Below are 25598 nucleotides of genomic sequence, written 5' to 3' on the forward strand. Positions count from 1 at the left end.
ACCCTCCACCAGGCCCCCATTCATGTCTCCCTACACCCCCACCCCCCAGCTGTGCAGGGCACCCTCCACCAGGCCCCCATCATGTCTCCCAATACCCCCACCCCCCAGCATCCAGGGGCAGCCTCCACCAGGCCCCCACTCATGTCTCCCATCACCCCCAGCCCCCAGCAGTGCAGGGCAGCCTCCACCAGGCCCCCACTCATGTCTCCCTGCACCCCCACCCCCCAGCAGTGCAGGGGCAGCCTCCGCTAGGCCCCCACTCATGTCTCCAACCAACCCCACCACCCAGCATCCAGGGGCAGCCTCCACCAGGCCCCCACTCATGTCTCCCATCACCCCCACCCCCCAGCAGTGCAGGGGCAGCCTCCACCAGGCCCCCACTCATGTCTCCCTGCACCCCCACCCCCCAGCAGTGCAGGGCACCCTCCACCAGGCCTCCATTCATGTCTCCCAATGCCCCCACCCCCCAGCAGTGCAGGGGCAGCATCCACCAGGCCCCCACTCATGTCTCCCTGCACCCCAACCCCCCAGCATCCAGGGGCAGCCTCCACCAGGCCCCCACTCATGTCTCCCACCACCCCCACCCCCAGCAGTGCAGGGGCAGCCTCCATCAGGCCCCCACTCATGTCTCCCTGCACCCCTACCCCCCAGCATCCAGGGGCAGCCTCCACCAGGCCCCCACTCATGTCTCCCACCACCCCCACCACCCAGCATCCAGGAGCAGCCTCCACCAGGCCCCCACTCATGTCTCCCCTCACCCCCACCCCCCAGCAGTGCAGGGCAGCCTCCACCAGGCCCCCACTCATGTCTCCCTGCACCCCCACCCCCCAGCAGTGCAGGGGCAGCCTCCGCCAGGCCCCACTCATGTCTCCAACCAACCCCACCACCCAGCATCCAGGGGCAGCCTCCACCAGGCCCCCACTCATGTCTCCCATCACCCCCACCCCCCAGCAGTGCAGGGGCAGCCTCCACCAGGCCCCCACTCATGTCTCCCTGCACCCCCACCCCCCAGCAGTGCAGGGCACCCTCCACCAGGCCTCCATTCATGTCTCCCAATGCCCCCACCCCCCAGCAGTGCAGGGGCAGCATCCACCAGGCCCCCACTCATGTCTCCCTGCACCCCAACCCCCCAGCATCCAGGGGCAGCCTCCACCAGGCCCCCACTCATGTCTCCCACCACCCCCACCCCCCAGCAGTGCAGGGGCAGCCTCCATCAGGCCCCCACTCATGTCTCCCTGCACCCCCACCCCCCAGCATCCAGGGGCAGCCTCCACCAGGCCCCCACTCATGTCTCCCACCACCCCCACCCCCAGTAGTGCAGGGGAAGCCTCCACCAGGCCCCCACTCATGTCTCCCATCACCCCCACCCCCCAGCAGTGAAGGGCGGCCTCCACCAGGCCCCACTCATGTCTCCCACCACCCCCACCCCCAGCAGTGAGGGGCAGCCTCCACCAGGCCCCCACTCATGTCTCCCTGCACACCCACCCCCCAGTAGTGCAGGGGCAGCCTCCACCAGGCCCCACTCATGTCTCCCTGCACCCCCAACCCCCAGCAGTGCTGGGTACCCTCCACCAGGCCCCCACTCATGTCTCCCACCACCCCCACCACCCAGAATCACGGGGCAGCCCCCACTCATGTCTCCCATCAACCCCACCCCCCAGCAGTCCAGAGGCAGCCTCCACCAGGCCCCCACGCATGTCTCCCTGCACCCCCACCCCCCAGCAGTGCAGGGGGCAGCATCCACCAGGCCCCCACTCATGTCTCCCACCACCCCCACCCCCAGCATCCAGTGGCAGCCTCCACCAGACCCCCACTCATGTCTCCAGTCACCCCCACCTCCCAGCAGTGCAGGGGCAGCCTCCACCAGGCCCCCACTCATGTCTCCCATCACCCCACCCCCCCAGCAGTGCAGGGCAGCCTCCACCAGGCCCCCAATCATGTCTCCCTGCACCCCCACCCCCCAGCAGTGCAGGGGCAGCCTCCACCAGGCCCCCACTCATGTCTCCCTGCACCCCCACCCCCCAGCAGTGCAGGGCAGCCTCCACCAGGCCCCCGCTCATGACTCCCTGCACCCCCACCCCCCAGCAGTGCAGGGGCAGCCTCCACCAGGCCCCACTCATGTCTCCCTGCACCCCCACCCCCCAGCAGTGCAGGGGCAGCCTCCACCAGGCCCCCACTCATGTCTCCCTGCACCTCCACCCCCCAGCAGTGCAGGGCACCCTCCACCAGGCCCCCCATTCATGTCTCCCTACACCCCCACCCCCCAGCAGTGCAGGGCACCCTCCACCAGGCCCCCACTCATGTCTCCCAATACCCCCACCCCCCAGCATCCAGGGGCAGCCTCCACCAGGCCCCCACTCATGTCTCCCATCACCCCCACCCCCCAGCAGTGCAGGGCAGCCTCCACCAGGCCCCCACTCATGTCTCCCTGCACCCCCACCACCCAGCATCCAGGGGCAGCCTCCACCAGGCCCCCACTCATGTCTCCCATCACCCCCACCCCCCAGCAGTGCAGGGGCAGCCTCCACCAGGCCCCCACTCATGTCTCCCTGCACCCCCACCCCCCAGCAGTGCAGGGCACCCTCCACCAGGCCCCCATTCATGTCTCCCAATGCCCCCACCCCCAGCAGTGCAGGGGCAGCATCCACCAGGCCCCCACTCATGTCTCCCTGCACCCCAACCCCCCAGCATCCAGGGGCAGCCTCCACCAGGCCCCCACTCATGTCTCCCACCACCCCCACCCCCGAACAGTGCAGGGGCAGCCTCCATCAGGCCCCACTCATGTCTCCCTGCACCCCCACCCCCCAGCATCCAGGGGCAGCCTCCACCAGGCCCCCACTCATGTATCCCACCACCCCCACCACCCAGCAGTGCAGGGGCAGCCTCCACCAGGCCCCCACTCATGTCTCCCATCACCCCAACCCCCCAGCAGTGCAGGGACCCCTCCACCAGGCCCCCATTCATGTCTCCCAATGCCCCCACCCCCCAGCAGTGCAGGGTCAGCATCCACCAGGCCCCCACTCATGTCTCCCTGCACCCCAACCCCCCAGCATCCAGGGGCAGCCTCCACCAGGCCCCCACTCATGTCTCCCACCACCCCCACCGCCCAGCAGTGCAGGGGCAGCCTCCACCAGGCCCCCACTCATGTCTCCCTGCACCCCCACCCCCCAGCAGTGCAGGGCACCCTCCACCAGGCCCCCATTCATGTCTCCCAACGCCCCCACCCCCCAGCAGTGCAGGGGCAGCATCCACCAGGCCCCAACTCATGTCTCCCTGCACCCCAACCCCCCAGCATCAAGGGGCAGCATCCACCAGGCCCCCACTCATGTCTCCCACCACCCCCACCCCCCAGCAGTGCAGGGGCAGCCTCCATCAGGCCCAAACTCATGTCTCCCTGCACCACCACCCCCCAGCATCCAGGGGCAGCCTCCACCAGGCCCCCACTCATGTCTCCCACCACCCCCAACCCCCAGCAGTGCAGGGGCAGCCTCCACCAGGCCCCCACTCATGTCTCCCATCACCCCACCCCCAGCAGTGCAGGGCAGCCTCCACCAGGCCCCCACTCATGTCTCCCACCATCCCCACCCCCCAGCATCCAGGGGCAGCCTCCACCAGGCCCCCACTCATGTCTCCCTGCACCCCCACCCCCCCATCAGTGCAGGGCAGCCTCCACCAGGCCCCCACCCATGTCTCCCACCACCCCCACCCCCCAGCAGTACAGGGCAGCCTCCACCAGGCCCCCACTCATGTCTCCCTGCACCCCCACCCCCCAGCAGTGCAGGGCACCCTCCACCAGGTCCCCACTCATGTTTCCCTGTACCCCCACCACCCAGCAGTACAGGGGCAGCCTCCACCAGGCCCCACTCATGTCTCCCTGCACACCCCACCCCCCAGCATCCAGGGGCAGCCTCCACCATGCCCCCACTCATGTCACCCTGCACCCCCACCCCCCAGCAGTGCAGGTCACCCTCCACCAGGTCCCCACTCATGTCTCCCTGTACCCCCACCACCCAGCAGTGCAGGGGCAGCCTCCACCAGGCCCCACTCATGTCTCCCTGCACCCCCACCCCCCAGCAGTGCAGGGTACCCTCCACCAGGCCCCCACTCATGTCTCCCACCACCCCACCCCCCCAGCATCCAGGGGCAGCCTCCACCAGGCCCCCACTCATGTCTTCCACCACCCCCACCCCCAAGCAGTGCAGGGGCAGCCTCCACCAGGCCCCCACTCATGTCACCCTGCACCCCCACTCCCCAGCATCCAGGGGCACCCTCCACCAGGCCCCCACTTATGTCCCCCAGCACTCCCACTCCCAGCATCCAGGGGCATCCTCCACGAGGCCCCCACTCATGTCTCCCACCACCCCCACCCCCCAGCAGTGCAGGGCACCCTCCACCAGGCCCCCACGCATGTCTCCCTGCACCCCCACCCCCCAGCAGTGCAGGGGCAGCATCCACCAGGCCCCCACTCATGTCTCCCACCACCCCCACCCCCAGCATCCAGGGGCAACCTCCACCAGACCCCCACTCATGTCTCCAGTCACCCCCACCCCCCAGCAGTGCAGGGGCAGCCTCCACCAGGCCCCCACTCATGTCTCCCATCACCCCACCCCCCCAGCAGTGCAGGGCAGCCTCCACCAGGCCCCCTCTCATGTCTCCCTGCACCCCCACCCCCCAGCAGTGCAGGGGCAGCCTCCACCAGGCCCCCACTCATGTCTCCCTGCACCCCCACCCCCCAGCAGTGCAGGGCAGCCTCCACCAGGCCCCCACTCATGACTCCCTGCACCCCCAACCCCCCAGCAGTGCAGGGGCAGCCTCCACCATGCCCCCACTTATGTCTCCCTGCACCCCCACCCCCCAGCAGTGCAGGGGCAGCCTCCACCAGGCCCCACTCATGTCTCCCTGCACCCCCACCCCCCAGCAGTGCAGGGCAGCCTCCACCAGGCCCCCACTCATGACTCCCTGCACCCCCACCCCCCAGCAGTGCAGGGGCAGCCTCCACCAGGCCCCCACTTATGTCTCCCTGCACCCCCACCCCCCAGCAGTGCAGGGGCAGCCTCCATCAGGCCCCCACTCATGTCTCCCACCACCCCCACCCCCCAGCAGTGCAGGGCACCCTCCACCAGGCCCCCACGCATGTCTCCCTGCACCCCCACCCCCCAGCAGTGCAGGGGCAGCATCCACCAGGCCCCCACTCATGTCTCCACCACCCCCACCCCCAGCATCCAGGGGCAACCTCCACCAGACCCCCACTCTTGTCTCCAGTCACCCCCACCCCCCAGCAGTGCAGGGCAGCCTCCACCAGGCCCCCTCTCATGTCTCCCTGCACCCCCACCCCCCAGCAGTGCAGGGGCACCCTCCACCAGGCCCCCCACTCATGTCTCCTTGCACCCCCACCCCCCAGCAGTGCAGGGCAGCCTCCACCAGGCCCCCACTCATGACTCCCTGCACCCCCAACCCCCAGCAGTGCAGGGGCAGCCTCCACCATGCCCCCACTTATGTCTCCCTGCACCCCCACCCCCCAGCAGTGCAGGGGCAGCCTCCACCAGGCCCCCACTCATGTCTCCCACCACCCCCCACCCCCCAGCAGTGCAGGGCAGCCTCCACCAGGCCCCCACTCATGACTCCCTGCACCCCCACCCCCCAGCAGTGCAGGGGCAGCCTCCACCAGGCCCCCACTTATGTCTCCCTGCACCCCCACCCCCCAGCAGTGCAGGGGCAGCCTCCATCAGGCCCCCACTCATGTCTCCCTGCACCCCCACCCCCCAGCAGTGCAGGGGCAGCCTCCCACCAGGCCCCCACTCATGTCACCCTGCACCCCCACTCCCCAGCATCCAGGGGCACCCTCCACCAGGCCCCCACTTATGTCCCCCAGCACTCCCACTCCCAGCATCCAGGGCATCCTCCACGAGGCCCCCACTCATGTCTCCCACCACCCCCACACCCCAGCAGTGCAGGGCACCCTCCACCAGGCCCCCACGCATGTCTCCCTGCACCCCCACCCCCAGCAGTGCAGGGGCAGCATCCACCAGGCCCCCACTCATGTCTCCCACCACCCCCACCCCCAGCATCCAGGGGCAACCTCCACCAGACCCCCACTCATGTCTCCAGTCACCCCCACCCCCCAGCAGTGCAGGGGCAGCCTCCACCAGGCCCCCACTCATGTCTCCCATCACCCCACCCCCCCAGCAGTGCAGGGCAGCCTCCACCAGGCCCCCTCTCATGTCTCCCTGCACCCCCACCCCCCAGCAGTGCAGGGGCAGCCTCCACCAGGCCCCCACTCATGTCTCCCTGCACCCCCACCCCCCAGCAGTGCAGGGCAGCCTCCACCAGGCCCCCACTCATGACTCCCTGCACCCCCAACCCCCAGCAGTGCAGGGGCAGCCTCCACCATGCCCCCACTTATGTCTCCCTGCACCCCCACCCCCCAGCAGTGCAGGGGCAGCCTCCACCAGGCCCCCACTCATGTCTCCCTGCACCCCCACCCCCCAGCAGTGCAGGGCAGCCTCCACCAGGCCCCCACTCATGACTCCCTGCACCCCCACCCCCCAGCAGTGCAGGGGCAGCCTCCACCAGGCCCCCACTTATGTCTCCCTGCACCCCCACCCCCCAGCAGTGCAGGCGCAGCCTCCATCAGGCCCCCACTCATGTCTCCCACCACCCCCACCCCCCAGCAGTGCAGGGCACCCTCCACCAGGCCCCCACGCATGTCTCCCTGCACCCCCACCCCCCAGCAGTGCAGGGGCAGCATCCACCAGGCCCCCACTCATGTCTCCCACCACCCCCACCCCCAGCATCCAGGGGCAACCTCCACCAGACCCCCACTCATGTCTCCAGTCACCCCCACCCCCCAGCAGTGCAGGGCAGCCTCCACCAGGCCCCCTCTCATGTCTCCCTGCACCCCCACCCCCCAGCAGTGCAGGGGCAGCCTCCACCAGGCCCCCACTCATGTCTCCCTGCACCCCCACCCCCCAGCAGTGCAGGGCAGCCTCCACCAGGCCCCCACTCATGACTCCCTGCACCCCCAACCCCCAGCAGTGCAGGGGCAGCCTCCACCATGCCCCCACTTATGTCTCCCTGCACCCCCACCCCCCAGCAGTGCAGGGGCAGCCTCCACCAGGCCCCCACTCATGTCTCCCTGCACCCCCACCCCCCAGCAGTGCAGGGCAGCCTCCACCAGGCCCCCACTCATGACTCCCTGCACCCCCACCCCCAGCAGTGCAGGGGCAGCCTCCACCAGGCCCCCACTTATGTCTCCCTGCACCCCCACCCCCCAGCAGTGCAGGGGCAGCCTCCATCAGGCCCCCACTCATGTCTCCCTGCACCCCCACCCCCCAGCAGTGCAGGGCACCCTCCACCAGGCCCCCATTCATGTCTCCCTACACCCCCACCCCCCAGCTGTGCAGGGCACCCTCCACCAGGCCCCCACTCATGTCTCCCAATACCCCCACCCCCCAGCATCCAGGGGCAGCCTCCGCCAGGCCCCCACTCATGTCTCCAACCAACCCCACCACCCAGCATCCAGGGGCAGCCTCCACCAGGCCCACACTCATGTCTCCCATCACCCCCACCCCCCAGCAGTGCAGGGGCAGCCTCCACCAGGCCCCCACTCATGTCTCCCTGCAACCCCACCCCCCAGCAGTGCAGGGCACCCTCCACCAGGCCCCCATTCATGTCTCCCAATGCCCCCACCCCCCAGCAGTGCAGGGGCAACATCCACCAGGCCCCACTCATGTCTCCCTGCACCCCAACCCCCCAGCATCCAGGGGCAGCCTCCACCAGGCCCCCACTCATGTCTCCCACCACCCCCACCCCCCAGCAGTGCAGGGGCAGCCTCCACCAGGCCCCCACTCATGTCTCCCATCACCCCCACCCCCCAGCAGTGCAGGGACCCCTCCACCAGGCCCCCATTCATGTCTCCCAATGCCCCCACCCCCCCAGCAGTGCAGGGGCAGCATCCACCAGGCCCCCACTCATGTCTCCCTGCACCCCAACCCCCCAGCATCCAGGGGCAGCCTCCACCAGGCCCCCACTCATGTCTCCCACCACCCCCACCCCCAGCAGTGCAGGGGCAGCCTCCACCAGGCCCCCACTCATGTCTCCCTTCACCCCCACCCCCCAGCAGTGCAGGGCACCCTCCACCAGGCCCCCATTCATGTCTCCCAACGCCCCCACCCCCCAGCAGTGCAGGGGCAGCATCCACCAGGCCCCAACTCATGTCTCCCTGCACCCCAACCCCCCAGCATCCAGGGGCAGCCTCCACCAGGCCCCCACTCATGTCTCCCACCACCCCCACCCCCAGCAGTGCAGGGGCAGCCTCCATCAGGCCCCCACTCATTCTCCCTGCACCCCCACCCCCCAGCATCCAGGGGAGCCTCCACCAGGCCCCCACTCATGTCTCCCACCACCCCCAACCCCCAGCAGTGCAGGGGCAGCCTCCACCAGGCCCCCACTCATGTCTCCCATCACCCCACCCCCCAGCAGTGCAGGGCAGCCTCCACCAGGCCCCCACTCATGTCTCCCTGCACCCCCACCCCCCAGCAGTGCAGGGCAGCCTCCACCAGGCCCCCACTCATGACTCCCTGCACCCCCACCCCCCAGCAGTGCAGGGGCAGCCTCCACCAGGCCCCCACTTATGTCTCCCTGCACCCCCACCCCCCAGCAGTGCAGGGGCAGCCTCCATCAGGCCCCCACTCATGTCTCCCTGCACCCCCACCCCCCAGCAGTGCAGGGCACCCTCCACCAGGCCCCCATTCATGTCTCCCTACACCCCCACCCCCCAGCTGTGCAGGGCACCCTCCACCAGGCCCCCACTCATGTCTCCCAATACCCCCACCCCCCAGCATCCAGGGGCAGCCTCCGCCAGGCCCCCACTCATGTCTCCAACCAACCCCACCACCCAGCATCCAGGGGCAGCCTCCACCAGGCCCACACTCATGTCTCCCATCACCCCCACCCCCCAGCAGTGCAGGGGCAGCCTCCACCAGGCCCCCACTCATGTCTCCCTGCAACCCCACCCCCCAGCAGTGCAGGGCACCCTCCACCAGGCCCCCATTCATGTCTCCCAATGCCCCCACCCCCCAGCAGTGCAGGGGCAACATCCACCAGGCCCCACTCATGTCTCCCTGCACCCCAACCCCCCAGCATCCAGGGGCAGCCTCCACCAGGCCCCCACTCATGTCTCCCACCACCCCCACCCCCCAGCAGTGCAGGGGCAGCCTCCACCAGGCCCCCACTCATGTCTCCCATCACCCCCACCCCCCAGCAGTGCAGGGACCCCTCCACCAGGCCCCCATTCATGTCTCCCAATGCCCCCACCCCCCCAGCAGTGCAGGGGCAGCATCCACCAGGCCCCCACTCATGTCTCCCTGCACCCCAACCCCCCAGCATCCAGGGGCAGCCTCCACCAGGCCCCCACTCATGTCTCCCACCACCCCCACCCCCAGCAGTGCAGGGGCAGCCTCCACCAGGCCCCCACTCATGTCTCCCTTCACCCCCACCCCCCAGCAGTGCAGGGCACCCTCCACCAGGCCCCCATTCATGTCTCCCAACGCCCCCACCCCCCAGCAGTGCAGGGGCAGCATCCACCAGGCCCCAACTCATGTCTCCCTGCACCCCAACCCCCCAGCATCCAGGGGCAGCCTCCACCAGGCCCCCACTCATGTCTCCCACCACCCCCACCCCCAGCAGTGCAGGGGCAGCCTCCATCAGGCCCCCACTCATTCTCCCTGCACCCCCACCCCCCAGCATCCAGGGGAGCCTCCACCAGGCCCCCACTCATGTCTCCCACCACCCCCAACCCCCAGCAGTGCAGGGGCAGCCTCCACCAGGCCCCCACTCATGTCTCCCATCACCCCACCCCCCAGCAGTGCAGGGCAGCCTCCACCAGGCCCCCACTCATGTCTCCCACCACCCCCACCCCCCAGCATCCAGGGGCAGCCTCCACCAGGCCCCCACTCATGTCTCCCTGCACACCCACCCCCCATCAGTGCAGGGCAGCCTCCACCAGGCCCCCACCCATGTCTCCCACCACCCCCACCCCCTAGCAGTGCAGGGGCAGCCTCCACCGGGCCCCCACTCATGTCTCCCTGCACCCCCACCCCCCAGCAGTGCAGGGCACCCTCCAGCAGGCCCCCACTCATGTCTCCCACCACCCCCACCCCCCAGCAGTGCAGGGGCAGCCTCCATCAGGCCCCCACTCATGTCTCCCTGCACCCCCACCCCCCAGCATCCAGGGGCAGCCTCCACCAGGCCCCCACTCATGTCTCCCACCACCCCCAACCCCCAGCAGTGCAGGGGCAGCCTCTACCAGGCCCCCACTCATGTCTCCCATCACCCCACCCCCCAGCAGTGCAGGGCAGCCTCCACCAGGCCCCCACTCATGTCTCCCACCACACCCACCCCCCAGCATCCAGGGGCAGCCTCCACCAGGCCCCCACTCATGTCTCCCTGCACCCCCACCCCCCATCAGTGCAGGGCAGCCTCCACCAGGCCCCCACCCATGTCTCCCACCACCCCCACCCCCCAGCAGTGCAGGGGCAGCCTCCACCAGGCCCCACTCATGTCTCCCTGCACCCCCACCCCCCAGCATCCAGGGGCAGCCTCCACCATGCCCCCACTCATGTCTCCCTGCACCCCCACCCCCCAGCAGTGCAGGGCACCCTCCACCAGGTCCCCTCTCATGTCTCCCTGTACCCCCACCCCCCAGCAGTGCAGGGGCAGCCTCCACCAGGCCCCACTCATGTCTCCCTGCACCCCCACCCCCCAGCAGTGCAGGGTACCCTCCACCAGGCCCCCACTCATGTCTCCCACCACCCCCACCACCCACAATCCAGGGGCAGCCCCCACTCATGTCTCCCATCAACCCCACCCCCCAGCAGTGCAGGGGCAGCCTCCACCAGGCCCCCACTCAGGTCTCCCTGCACCCCCACCCCCCAGCAGTGCAGGGGCAGCATCCACCAGGCCCCCACTCATGTCTCCCTGCACCCCCACCCCCCAGCATCCAGGGGCAGCCTCCACCAGGCCCCCACTCATGTCTTCCACCACCCCCACCCCCAGCAGTGCAGGGGCAGCCTCCACCAGGCCCCCACTCATGTCTTCCACCACCCCCACCCCCCAGCAGTGCAGGGGCAGCCTCCACCAGGCCCCCACTCATGTCTCCCTGCACCCCCACCCCCCAGCAGTGCAGGGCAGCCTCCACCAGGCCCCCACTCATGTCTCCCACCACCCCCACCCCCCAGCATCCAGGGGCAGCCTCCACCAGGCCCCCACTCATGTCTCCCATCACCCGCACCCCCCAGCAGTGCAGGGGCAGCCTCCAGCAGGCCCCCACTCATGACTCCCATCACCCCCACCCCCCAGCAGTGCAGGGCAGCCTCCACCAGGCCCCCACTCATGTCTCCCACCACCCCCACCCCCCAGCATCCAGGGGCAGCCTCCACCAGGCCCCCACTCATGTCTCCCATCACCCCCACCCCCCAGCAGTGCAGGGGCAGCCTCCACCAGGCCCCCACTCATGTCTCCCTGCACCCCCACCCCCCAGCAGTGCAGGGGCACCCTCCACCAGGCCCCCACGCATGTCCCCCAGCACCCCCACCCCCCAGCATCCAGGGGCAGCCTCCACCAGGCCCCCACTCATGTCTACCACCACCCCCACCCTCCAAGCAGTGCAGGGCACCCTCCACCAGGCCCCCACTCATGTCTCCCTTCACACCCACCCCCCAGCATCCAGGGGCACCCTCCACCAGGCCCACACTCATGTCTCCCGGCACCCCCACCCCCCAGCAGTGCAGGGCACCCTCCACCAGGCCCCCACTCATGTCTCCCACCAATCCTAGCATCCAGGGGCAGCCTCCACCAGACCCCCACTCATGTCTACCATCACCCCCACCCCCCAGCAGTGCAGGGGCAGCCTCCACCAGGCCCCCACTCATGTCTCCCATCACCCCACCCCCCCAGCAGTGCAGGGCAGCCTCCACCAGGCCCCCACTCATGTCTCCCTGCACCCCCAACCCCCAGCAGTGCAGGGGAAGCCTCCACAAGGCCCCCACTCATGTCTCCCTGCACCCCCACCCCCCAGCAGTGCAGGGCACCCTCCACCAGGCCCTCACTCATGTCTCCCTGCACCCCCACCCCCCAGCAGTGCAGGGGCAGCATTAACCAGGCCCCACTCATGTCTCCCTGCACCCCCACCCCCAGCATCCAGGGGCAGCCTCCACCAGGCCCCCACTCATGTCTTCCACCACCCCCGTCCCCAGCAGTGCAGGGGCAGCCTCCACCAGGCCCCCACTCATGTCTCCCTGCACCCCCACCCCCCAGCATCCAGGGGCACCCTCCACCAGGCCCCCACTCATGTCCCCCAGCACTCCCACCCCCAGCATCCAGGGGCAGCCTCCACCAGGCCCCCACTCATGTCTCCCATCACCCCCACCCCCCAGCAGTGCAGGGCAGCCTCCACCAGGCCCCCACTCATGTCTCCCACCACCCCCAACCCCCAGCATCCAGGGACAGCCTCCACCAGGCCCCCACTCATGTCTCCCATCACCCCCACCCCCCAGCAGTGCAGGGGCAGCCTCCACCAGGCCCCCACTCATGTCTTCCACCACCCCCACCCCCCAGCAGTGCAGGGGCAGCCTCCACCAGGCCCCCACTCATGTCCCCCAGCACCCCCACCCCCCAGCTACCAGGGGAAGCCTCCACCAGGCCCCCACTCATGTCCCCCAGCACTCCCACCCCCAGCATCCAGGGGCAGCCTCCACCAGGCCCCCACTCATGTCTCCCATCACCCCACCCCCCAGCAGTGCAGGGCAGCCTCCACCAGGCCCCCACTCATGTCTCCCACCACCCCCACCCCCCAGCATCCAGGGACAGCCTCCACCAGGCCCCCACTCATGTCTCCCATCACCCCCACCCCCCAGCAGTGCAGGGGCAGCATCCACCAGGCCCCCACTCATGTCTCCCTGCACCCCCACCCCCAGCAGTGCAGGGGCACCCTCCACCAGGCCCCCACACATGTCCCCCAGCACCCCCACCCCCCAGCATCCAGGGGCACCCTCCACCAGGCCCCCACTCATGTCTCCCTGCACCATAACCCCCCAGCAGTGCAGGGCACCCTCCACCAGACCCCCACTCATGTCTCCCATCAGCCCCACCCCCCAGCAGTGCAGGGGCAGCCTCCACCAGGCCCCCACTCATGTCTCCCACGACCCCCACCCTCCAAGCAGTGTAGGGCACCCTCCACCAGGCCCCCACTCATGTCTCCCTGCACCCCCACCCCCCAGCATCCAGGGGCACCCTCCACCAGGCCCCCACTCATGTCTCCCTGCACCCCAACCCCCCAGCAGTGCAGGGCACCCTCCACCAGACCCCCACTCATGTCTCCCATCAGCCCCACCCCCCAGCAGTGCAGGGGCAGCCTCCACCAGGCCCCCTCTCATGTCTCCCATCACCCCCAACCCCCCAGCAGTGCAGGGCAGCCTCCACCAGGCCCCCACTCATGTCTCCATGCACCCCCATCCCCCAGCAGTGCAGGGGCAGCCTCCACAAGGCCCCCACTCATGTCTCCCTGCACCCCCACCCCCCAGCAGTGCAGGGCACCCTCCACCAGGCCCCCACTTATGTCTCCCTGCACCCCAACCGCCCAGCATCCAGGGGCAGCCTCCATCAGGCTCCCACTCATGTCTCCCACCGCCCCCACCCCCCAGCAGTGCTGGGGCAGCCTCCACGAGGCCCCCACTCATGTCTCCCTGCACCCCCAACCCCCAGCAGTGCAGGGGCAGCCTCCACCAGGCCCCACGCATGTCTCCCTGCACCCCCACCCCCCAGCAGTGCAGGGTACCCTCCACCAGGCCCCCACTCATGTCTCCCACCACCCCCACCCCCCAGCAGTGCAGGGGCAGCATCCACCAGGCCCCCACTCATGTCTCCCTGCACACCCACCCCCCAGCATCCAGGGGCAGCTTCCACCAGGCCCCCACTCATGTCCTCCAGCCTTCCCACGCCCCAGCATCAAGGGGCAGCCTCCATTAGGCCCCCACTCATGTCTGTCACCACCCCAACCCCCAGCAGTGCAGGGGCAGCCTCCAGCAGGCCCCTACTCATGTCTCCCATCACCCCCACCCCCCAGCAGTGAAGGGCAGCCTCCACCAGGCCCCCACTCATGTCGCCCACCACCCCCACCCCCCAGCATCAGGGGGCAGCCTCCACCAGGCCCCCACTCATGTCTCCCATCACCCCCACCCCCCAGCAGTGCAGGGGCAGCCTCCACCAGGCCCCCACTCATGTCTCCCTGCACCCCCACCCCCCAGCAGTGCAGGGGCAGCCTCCACCAGGCCCCACTCATGTCTCCCTGCACCCCCACCCCCCAGCAGTGCAGGGGCAGCCTCCACCAGGCCCCCACTCATGTCTCCCTGCACCCCCACCCCCCAGCAGTGCAGGGGCAGCCTCCACCAGGCCCCACTCATGTCTCCCACCACCCCCACCACCCAGAATCCAGGGGCAGCCCCCACTCATGTCTCCCATCAACCCCACCCCCCAGCAGTCCAGGGGCAGCCTCCACCAGGCCCCCACGCATGTCTCCCTGCACCCCCACTCCCCAGCAGTGCAGTTGCAGCATCCACCAGGCCCCCACTCATGTCTCCCTGCACCCCCACCCCCCAGCATCCAGGGGCAGCCTCCACCAGGCCCCCACTCATGTCTTCCACCACCTCCACCCCCCAGCAGTGCAGGGTCAGCCTCCACCAGGCCCCCACTCATGTCTCCCTGCACCCCCACCCCCCAGCATCCAGGGGCACCCTCCACCAGGCCCCCACTCATGTCCCCCAGCACCCCCACCCCCAGCATCAAGGGGCAGCCTCCACCAGGCCCCCACTCATGTCTCCCATCAACCCCACCCCCCAGCAGTGCAGGGGCAGCCTCCACCAGGCCCCCACTCATGTCTCCCTGCACCCCCACCCCCAGCAGTGCAGGGGCAGCATCCACCAAGCCCCCACTCATGTCTCCCTGCACCCCCACCCCCCAGCATCCAGGGGCAGCCTCCACCATGCCCCCACTCATGTCTTCCACCACCCCCACCCCCCAGCAGTGCAGGGGCAGCCTCCACCAGGCCCCCACTCATGTCTCCCTGCACCCCCACCCCCCAGCATCCAGGGGCATCCTCCACCAGGCCCCCACTCATGTCCCCCAGCACTCCCACCCCCCAGCATCCAGGGGCATCCTCCACCAGGCCCCCACTCATGTCCCCCAGCACTCCCACCCCCCAGCAGTGCAGGGGCAGCCTCCAGCAGGCCCCCACTCATGTCTCCCATCACCCCCACCCCCCAGCAGTGAAGGGCGGCCTCCACCAGGCCCCCACTCATGTCTCCCACCACCACCACCCCCCAGCATCCAGGGGCAGCCTCCACCAGGCCCCCATTCATGTCTCCCATCACCCCCACCCCCCAGCAGTGCAGGGGCAGCCTCCACCAGGCCCCCACTCATGTCTCCCTTCACCCCCACCCCCCAGCAGTGCAGGGGCACCCTCCACCAGGCCCCCACTCATGTCCACCAGCACCCCCACCCCCCAGCATCCAGGGGCATCCTCCACCAGGCCCCCACTTATGTCTCCCACCACCCCCACCCCTGAGCAGTGCAGGGCACCCTCCACCAGGCCCCCACTCATGTCTCCCTGCACCCCCACCCCCCAGCATCCAGGGGCACCCTCCACCAGGCCCCCACTCATGTCTCCCTGCACCCACACCCCCCAGCAGTGCAGGGCACCCTCCACCAGGCCCCCACTCATGTCTCCCACCACCCCCAACCCCCAGCATCCAGGGGCAGTCCCCACCAGACCACCAATCATGTCTCCCATCACCCCCAGCCACCAGCAGTGCAGGGTCAGCCTCCACCAGGCCCCCACTCATGTCTCCCATCACCCCACCCCCCAGCAGTGCAGGGCAGCCTCCACCAGGCCCCCACTCATGTCTCCCTGCACCCCCACCACCCAGCAGTGCAGGGGCAGCCTCCACCAGGCCCCCACTCATGTCTCCCTGCACCCGCACCCCCCAGCAGTGCAGGGCAGCCTCCGCCAGGCCCCCACTGATGTCTCCCTGCACCCCCACCCCCCAGCAGTGCAGGGCACCCTCCACCAGGCCCCCACTCATGTCTCCAACCAACCCCACCACCCAGCATCCAGGGGCAGCCTCCACCAGGCCCCCACTCATGTCTCCCATCACCCCCACCCCCCAGCAGTGCAGGGCAGCCTCCACCAGGCCCCCACTCATGTCTCCCACCACCCCCATCCCCCAGCATCCAGGGGCAGCCTCCACCAGGCCCCCACTCATATCTCCCTGCACCCCCACCCCCCCAGCAGTGTAGGGCAGCCTCCACCAGGCCCCCACTCATGTCTCCCACCACCCCACCCCCCAGCATCCAGGGGCAGCCTCCACCAGGCTCCCACTCATGTCCAACTCATGTCTCCCTGCACCCCCATCCCCAGCATCCAGGGGCACCCTCCACCAGGCCCCCACTCATGTCCCCCAGCACCCCCACCCCCCAGCATCCAGGGGCAGCCTCCACAAGGCCCCCACTCATGTCTACCACCACCCCCACCCCCAGCATCCAGGGGCACCCTCCACCAGGCCCCCACTCATGTCCCCCAGCACCCCCATCCCCAGCATCCAGGGGCAGCCTCCTCCAGGCCCCCACTCATGTCTCCCACCACCCCCACCCCCAGCAGTGCAGGGGGGGCACCTCCACCATGCCCCCACCCATGTCTCCCATCACCCCCACCCCCCAGCAGTGCAGGGCAGCCTCCACCAGGCCCCCACTCATGTCTCCCACCACCCCCATCCCCCAGCATCCAGGTGCAGCCTCCATCAGGCCCCCACTCATGTCTCCCATCACCCCCACCTCTCTGCAGTTCAGGGGCAGCCTCCACCAGACCCCCACTCATGTCTCCCTGCACCCCCACCCCCCAGCAGTGCAGGGGCACCCTCCACCAGGCCCCCACTCATGTCTCCCTGCACCCCCACCCCCCAGCATCCAGGGGCACCCTCCACCAGGCCCCCACTCATGTCTCCCTGCACCCCCACCCCCCAGCAGTGCAGGGCAGCCTCCACCAGGCCCCCACTCATGTCTCCCACCACCCCCACCCCCCAGCATCCAGGGACAGCCTCCACCAGGCCCCCACTCATGTCTCCCATCACCCCCACCCCCCAGCAGTGCAGGGGCAGCATCCACCAGGCCCCCACTCATGTCTCCCTGCACCCCCACCCCCAGCAGTGCAGGGGCACCCTCCACCAGGCCCCCACACATGTCCCCCAGCACCCCCACCCCCCAGCATCCAGGGGCACCCTCCACCAGGCCCCCACTCATGTCTCCCTGCACCCCAACCCCCCAGCAGTGCAGGGCACCCTCCACCAGACCCCCACTCATGTCTCCCATCAGCCCCACCCCCCAGCAGTGCAGGGGCAGCCTCCACCAGGCCCCCACTCATGTCTCCCACGACCCCCACCCTCCAAGCAGTGTAGGGCACCCTCCACCAGGCCCCCACTTATGTCTCCCTGCACCCCCACCCCCCAGCATCCAGGGGCACCCTCCACCAGGCCCCCACTCATGTCTCCCTGCACCCCAACCCCCCAGCAGTGCAGGGCACCCTCCACCAGACCCCCACTCATGTCTCCCATCAGCCCCACCCCCCAGCAGTGCAGGGGCAGCCTCCACCAGGCCCCCACTCATGTCTCCCATCACCCCCAACCCCCCAGCAGTGCAGGGCAGCCTTCACCAGGCCCCCACTCATGTCTCCATGCACCCCCATCCCCCAGCAGTGCAGGGGCAGCCTCCACAAGGCCCCCACTCATGTCTCCCTGCACCCCCACCCCCCAGCAGTGCAGGGCACCCTCCACCAGGCCCCCACTTATGTCTCCCTGCACCCCAACCGCCCAGCATCCAGGGGCAGCCTCCATCAGGCTCCCACTCATGTCTCCCACCGCCCCCACCCCCCAGCAGTGCTGGGGCAGCCTCCACGAGGCCCCCACTCATGTCTCCCTGCACCCCCAACCCCCAGCAGTGCAGGGGCAGCCTCCACCAGGCCCCACGCATGTCTCCCTGCACCCCCACCCCCCAGCAGTGCAGGATACCCTCCACCAGGCCCCCACTCATGTCTCCCACCACCCCCACCCCCCAGCAGTGCAGGGGCAGCATCCACCAGGCCCCCACTCATGTCTCCCTGCACACCCACCCCCCAGCATCCAGGGGCAGCTTCCACCAGGCCCCCACTCATGTCCTCCAGCCTTCCCACGCCCCAGCATCAAGGGGCAGCCTCCATTAGGCCCCCACTCATGTCTGTCACCACCCCAACCCCCAGCAGTGCAGGGGCAGCCTCCAGCAGGCCCCTACTCATGTCTCCCATCACCCCCACCCCCCAGCAGTGAAGGGCAGCCTCCACCAGGCCCCCACTCATGTCGCCCACCACCCCCACCCCCCAGCATCAGGGGGCAGCCTCCACCAGGCCCCCACTCATGTCTCCCATCACCCCCACCCCCCAGCAGTGCAGGGGCAGCCTCCACCAGGCCCCCACTCATGTCTCCCTGCACCCCCACCCCCCAGCAGTGCAGGGGCAGCCTCCACCAGGCCCCACTCATGTCTCCCTGCACCCCCACCCCCCAGCAGTGCAGGGGCAGCCTCCACCAGGCCCCCACTCATGTCTCCCTGCACCCCCACCCCCCAGCAGTGCAGGGGCAGCCTCCACCAGGCCCCACTCATGTCTCCCACCACCCCCACCACCCAGAATCCAGGGGCAGCCCCCACTCATGTCTCCCATCAACCCCACCCCCCAGCAGTCCAGGGGCAGCCTCCACCAGGCCCCCACGCATGTCTCCCTGCACCCCCACTCCCCAGCAGTGCAGTTGCAGCATCCACCAGGCCCCCACTCATGTCTCCCTGCACCCCCACCCCGCAGCATCCAGGGGCAGCCTCCACCAGGCCCCCACTCATGTCTTCCACCACCTCCACCCCCCAGCAGTGCAGGGTCAGCCTCCACCAGGCCCCCACTCATGTCTCCCTGCACCCCCACCCCCCAGCATCCAGGGGCACCCTCCACCAGGCCCCCACTCATGTCCCCCATCAACCCCACCCCCCAGCAGTGCAGGGGCAGCCTCCACCAGGCCCCCACTCATGTCTCCCTGCACCCCCACCCCCAGCAGTGCAGGGGCAGCATCCACCAAGCCCCCACTCATGTCTCCCTGCACCCCCACCCCCCAGCATCCAGGGGCAGCCTCCACCATGCCCCCACTCATGTCTTCCACCACCCCCACTCCCCAGCAGTGCAGGGGCAGCCTCCACCAGGCCCCCACTCATGTCTCCCTGCACCCCCACCCCCCAGCATCCAGGGGCATCCTCCACCAGGCCCCCACTCATGTCCCCCAGCACTCCCACCCCCCAGCATCCAGGGGCATCCTCCACCAGGCCCCCATTCATGTCTCCCAGCACTCCCACCCCCCAGCAGTGCAGGGGCAGCCTCCACCAGGCCCCCACTCATGTCTCCCTTCACCCCCACCCCCCAGCAGTGCAGGGGCACCCTCCACCAGGCCCCCACTCATGTCCACCAGCACCCCCACCCCCCAGCATCCAGGGGCATCCTCCACCAGGCCCCCACTTATGTCTCCCATCACCCCCACCCCCCAGCAGTGAAGGGCGGCCTCCACCAGGCCCCCACTCATGTCTCCCACCACCACCACCCCCCAGCATCCAGGGGCAGCCTCCACCAGGCCCCCATTCATGTCTCCCATCACCCCCACCCCCCAGCAGTGCAGGGGCAGCCTCCACCAGGCCCCCACTCATGTCTCCCTTCACCCCCACCCCCCAGCAGTGCAGGGGCACCCTCCACCAGGCCCCCACTCATGTCCACCAGCACCCCCACCCCCCAGCATCCAGGGGCATCCTCCACCAGGCCCCCACTTATGTCTCCCACCACCCCCACCCCTGAGCAGTGCAGGGCACCCTCCACCAGGCCCCCACTCATGTCTCCCTGCACCCCCACCCCCCAGCATCCAGGGGCACCCTCCACCAGGCCCCCACTCATGTCTCCCTGCACCCACACCCCCCAGCAGTGCAGGGCACCCTCCACCAGGCCCCCACCCATGTCTCCCACCACCCCCACCCCCCAGCATCCAGGGGCAGTCCCCACCAGACCACCAATCATGTCTCCCATCACCCCCAGCCACCAGCAGTGCAGGGTCAGCCTCCACCAGGCCCCCACTCATGTCTCCCATCACCCCACCCCCCAGCAGTGCAGGGCAGCCTCCACCAGGCCCCCACTCATGTCTCCCTGCACCCCCACCACCCAGCAGTGCAGGGGCAGCCTCCACCAGGCCCCCACTCATGTCTCCCTGCACCCGCACCCCCCAGCAGTGCAGGGCAGCCTCCGCCAGGCCCCCACTGATGTCTCCCTGCACCCCCACCCCCCAGCAGTGCAGGGCACCCTCCACCAGGCCCCCACTCATGTCTCCAACCAACCGCACCACCCAGCATCCAGGGGCAGCCTCCACCAGGCCCCCACTCATGTCTCCCATCACCCCCACCCCCCAGCAGTGCAGGGCAGCCTCCACCAGGCCCCCACTCATGTCTCCCACCACCCCCATCCCCCAGCATCCAGGGGCAGCCTCCACCAGGCCCCCACTCATATCTCCCTGCACCCCCACCCCCCCAGCAGTGTAGGGCAGCCTCCACCAGGCCCCCACTCATGTCTCCCACCACCCCACCCCCCAGCATCCAGGGGCAGCCTCCACCAGGCTCCCACTCATGTCCAACTCATGTCTCCCTGCACCCCCACCCCCAGCATCCAGGGGCACCCTCCACCAGGCCCCCACTCATGTCCCCCAGCACCCCCACCCCCCAGCATCCAGGGGCAGCCTCCACAAGGCCCCCACTCATGTCTACCACCACCCCCACCCCCAGCATCCAGGGGCACCCTCCACCAGGCCCCCACTCATGTCCCCCAGCACCCCCATCCCCAGCATCCAGGGGCAGCCTCCTCCAGGCCCCCACTCATGTCTCCCACCACCCCCACCCCCAGCAGTGCAGGGGGGGCACCTCCACCATGCCCCCACCCATGTCTCCCATCACCCCCACCCCCCAGCAGTGCAGGGCAGCCTCCACCAGGCCCCCACTCATGTCTCCCACCACCCCCATCCCCCAGCATCCAGGTGCAGCCTCCATCAGGCCCCCACTCATGTCTCCCATCACCCCCACCTCTCTGCAGTTCAGGGGCAGCCTCCACCAGACCCCCACTCATGTCTCCCTGCACCCCCACCCCCCAGCAGTGCAGGGGCACCCTCCACCAGGCCCCCACTCATGTCCCCCAGCACCCCCACCCCCCAGCATCCAGGGGCAGCCCCCACCAGGCCCCCACTCATGTCTCCCTGCACCCCCACTCCCCAGCATCCAGGGGCACCCTCCACCAGGCCCCCACTCATGTCTCCCTGCACCCCCACCCCCAACAGTGCAGGGCACCCTCCACCAGGCCCCCACTTATGTCTCCCACCACCCCCACCACCCAGCATCCAGGAGCAGCCTCCACCAGGCCCCCACTCATGTCTCCCCTCACCCCCACCCCCCAGCAGTGCAGGGCTGCCTCCACCAGGCCCCCACTCATGTCTCCCTGCACCCCCACCCCCCAGCAGTGCAGAGCAGCCTCCACCAGGCCCCCACTCATGTCTCCCACCACCCCCACCCCCCAGCAGTGCGAATTGCCAGGGTACGTGTATTCCTGGGGTGCGCGGGTAGTCTCCCATGCGATACCATCAGGGTACTTGTATTATGGGTCCGCGTGAACTTCCACACGCGATACCAGCCGGCTACGTGTATTACGGGGTTCGCGGGAAGTTCCACACGCGATTGCCCTGGGTACGTGTATTTCGGGGTGCGTGTGAAGTTTCACACGCAATTTTACAGGGTACGTGTATTTGGGTGTGCGCGTGAACTTCCACACGCGACTCGGCCTGTGAGAGTGGGGTACGTGTATTCCAGGGGGGGGGGGCGGGAATATTTACTCGCGACTGGGCCTGGGAGAGCGTGTTACGTGTATTCCTGGGGTGGGCGGGAAGATTCACACGGTCGCCTACAACACGCCGAAAAATAAATGGTCGAATCCTGAAACACGTATGCCAGCATGAAGCAGGCGTACGTCGACCCGCGCAGCATAAAAGTGCGTGCAAGCAACAAACAAGCTCAGACGCCAGGATGAATATACCGTTCCTAGCAGCAGTGGCCGTGGGCTACCAAAGGAGAAGGAGGAGGATAGTGAGGGCCCGAATTTTCACTCCCAGAACCAGCCTTTTTGGGATGCCTGATGACCAGGTGTATGGGAGGTACAGGTTTCCACCACACATAATACTGGACCTGGTCAGTGAGTGGGAGGATGACCTCACATCACCCATCCTGTGCTCCCAAGCACTCAGCCCCCTGGAGAAGGTCCTCAATGTACTGCACTTCTTGGCCACAGGATCATTTCAGCGGACAAGTGCCATAGTGGGCGGGGTGTCACAGGCCACGCAGTCACGCTGCCTACACCAGGTCTTGAACATCATCACTGCACGCCCATCAGTCCGCAGGCACATATACCTGCCCAGGACACCTGCAGAAAGGCAGGCTGCCGCCCTGGATTTCTACGGTGTGGCACAATTCCCCAAAGTGCTAGGTGCCATTGACTGCACCCATGTGGCACTACGTCCCCCCAGGGCATCTGAGCACATCTATAGGAATCGCAAGCACTGGCATTCCATCAACGTGCAGGTAGTATGTAATGCTAAGGGAATCATCACCTCAGTATATGCCAACTATCCAGGGTCCACCCACGACAGCTTCATTTACCGAATGTCTACCCGATGCCGGGACCTAGAAGCTGGGCGGCATGGCGATACATGGCTGCTTGGTGAGTATGAATGCCACTGCACATGCATGCATGTCAGATGCAGAGTTATGTCACTACCCCACTAATGATACACATCACCTCCTCACCAGGGGACAGTGCCTACCCTCTGAGCACCCACATGATGACGCCAATTCGGAACCCCATCACGCCTCCTGAGGTAAGATACAACACAGCCCATATTGCAACCCGGGGCATAGTGGAGCGCACATTCGGAGTGCTCAAGTCACGCTTTCGCTCCCTTGACCGTTCTGGCGGGCAGCTGTTATATGCGCCCCCAGTAGTGTGCAGGATCATAGTGGCAGCATGTGTCCTGCACAATGTTGCAACACGCCGGGGCCTGGCTGTGGACATGGTGGTGCCCCCACATCCCCAACCACATGCATCCCTGCTGCGCATGGGAGGGGAAAGGGCACGGGGTGAGGCAGCCCGTACGCAGCTGGTGGCTAATTACTTCACATAGAAATCACACCCCTGTGGAGTGTACACAGCCCTGGCACATACCATCTGATAAGCAATGATGACTCAACCTGACAATTATGACGAACAAAGGGACAGTCAACTGTCAGAACCATAGCAGCCTGAGATTGTTCATGTAGAAGTGTCACAATGTGTGCATCCCTACCTACACAAACACCACCAATGCAGTGTCATCAAAAGACACACTTCCATGCTGCAGAAATGAATACCCACTTGCAAAATACTACATGAGAACAGTGCCCTCCCCGGCACGGCCACACAACACACCATGGCATGTCATGCAATGTGAGAGCAAACAAATTAATACCCCCAACATGCCCCAAGTGTCACCAACTACAGTGTCCCTAATGGAAACATGGCCACACATGAAATGCTCACAGTAATGCAGGACCTACAACACACATTACCAAATACTTACCAAGAATACCAATCACCTATCCAACCTCCAACCTACCTTAAACATGACATTACAGACTTAGAAAATTGGTAGCCTCACTACCTGATGATGCCAGCACTTTGAACACTTCCAAGTATACAGTGTTAGCGCCACGCAAGAGTGTAGGTGCACTGCTTACAACATGGACTCCAGTTCCAAGGTGGACCGCCTTGTGAAGACATGAGAAATGGACCTGCAAATTAGGAGGATGAGATGGATGTAGAGGCACATATCAATACACCATGCAGTGTACAATACAACAACAATATGCACTATGAATAATATACACAGTATTGACTACAGACTGCCCACACATCAAATGGGAGTCCAACGTCACCATGTACGTCAATGTCACTTGGGCACACCCTTTGCAAGCCCATGGAAACGGGAAGCAGGAGGGGCGTGTGTCACACAAACCCAAGCATCTGAACCGAATTCATGACAAGCCTGCATGTGCCCAGCCACAATACAGCATATGCCCACGGGAGCCACACAAGGCAACACACTGTCCCAAAAAAAAGAAAAATAATAAAAATTAAAAAAAATCAAAAATGGCCATTAATGGGCCTGGGGGGAGGGTGGGGGAGGCCACCCAGGAGGTCCGAGGACAGGGTGCACACCAAAAGCCAACTGTGTGGATCTTGCGAAAAAAAAAAACACCTCCATGGGCTCATGGCCTACACGGCTACCTTATTGTGAGAGAATCTCTGCTGTCGCTCTCCTCACCCTCTGCAGCTGTATCAGGAGGTGGTGGCACTATGCGAGGCAGCCCACGCTAAGCCCTAGTCTGTTCCTCCATGGTAGCAAGCATGCGGGTGTGGTAGGTCTCGTGCTAGAGGATAATTGTGCGTAGGTCCCCATGCAACAACTCACGGGATGCCCGGACCTCCGCCCTAGTTGCCTGCATCTCAGCTGAGAGCGTACGTGTGAGACGCTCCAGCTTCTGTTCTGTCCTTCTGTTTGTTGAAACCTCAAGCTCAACAAGAGTCGTCCTGAGGTGAAGGAGTTCCACCCTCAGGGCTTCCCTGTGGCCCTGGGACTCTATGGAAATGGCTTCCCGCAGAGTCTCCAGTGCCGCCCACCTGTCCCTGTCGGACGCCAACATGTCCTCCCTGTGTGACTGGCAGATGGAGTCTGTTGCCTGCTGTAGTTGCTCCATCAGCCTTTCGGGGGGGACAATGGAAGTGGCCACTCTATCCATGGCCTGAGCCATCATCGTTGATGATGCTGCCTGTTGGGTTGCCATACCGTATATGGATTGCTCCCATGCGGTATTGCCAGGTGGCGGATGGCCACCACGTTGGCGGGCACCACACCTGTCTGGGGCAAGGCGAACTGCGCCTCGCTGTGCCAGCACTGCCTGAGGCTGCAGGACTGCATTCCCCCTTTGATCTGCTGGCCCAAGAACAGGATCAGATGTTGCAGAGTGTGACCCTGCATCCGTAAACACCAAAGGTGTACCTGCCAAAAGTGACATCCCCATTGAGGGTTCTAACCCTGGTGCAGGTGGGTCGGACAGAACAGAATCCCTCCCAGGAACACTCACCTGCGACGGCACATAGGTCTCATCATCCGAATCGACACAGAGACACCCCTTGAGAGCACGACCTGCAGCAGTTGTGGGTTCTCACCCACCACCACACCACGTCCCTCACTGATGGTCGGTCGGGCCTGAGACCCCTCCTGGGTCTGCACCATCTCCACAACCCCAGCAGTATCAAGTGTGTCATCCCCTGCAAAGACATAAAAGAAAACAAATGGAAACAGGCATTGGCACTA

This window comes from Ambystoma mexicanum, chromosome 7p (genome assembly GCF_040938575.1).
Source record: "Ambystoma mexicanum isolate Mex_15411 chromosome 7p, UKY_AmexF1_1, whole genome shotgun sequence".
Lineage (NCBI taxonomy): Eukaryota > Metazoa > Chordata > Amphibia > Caudata > Ambystomatidae > Ambystoma > Ambystoma mexicanum.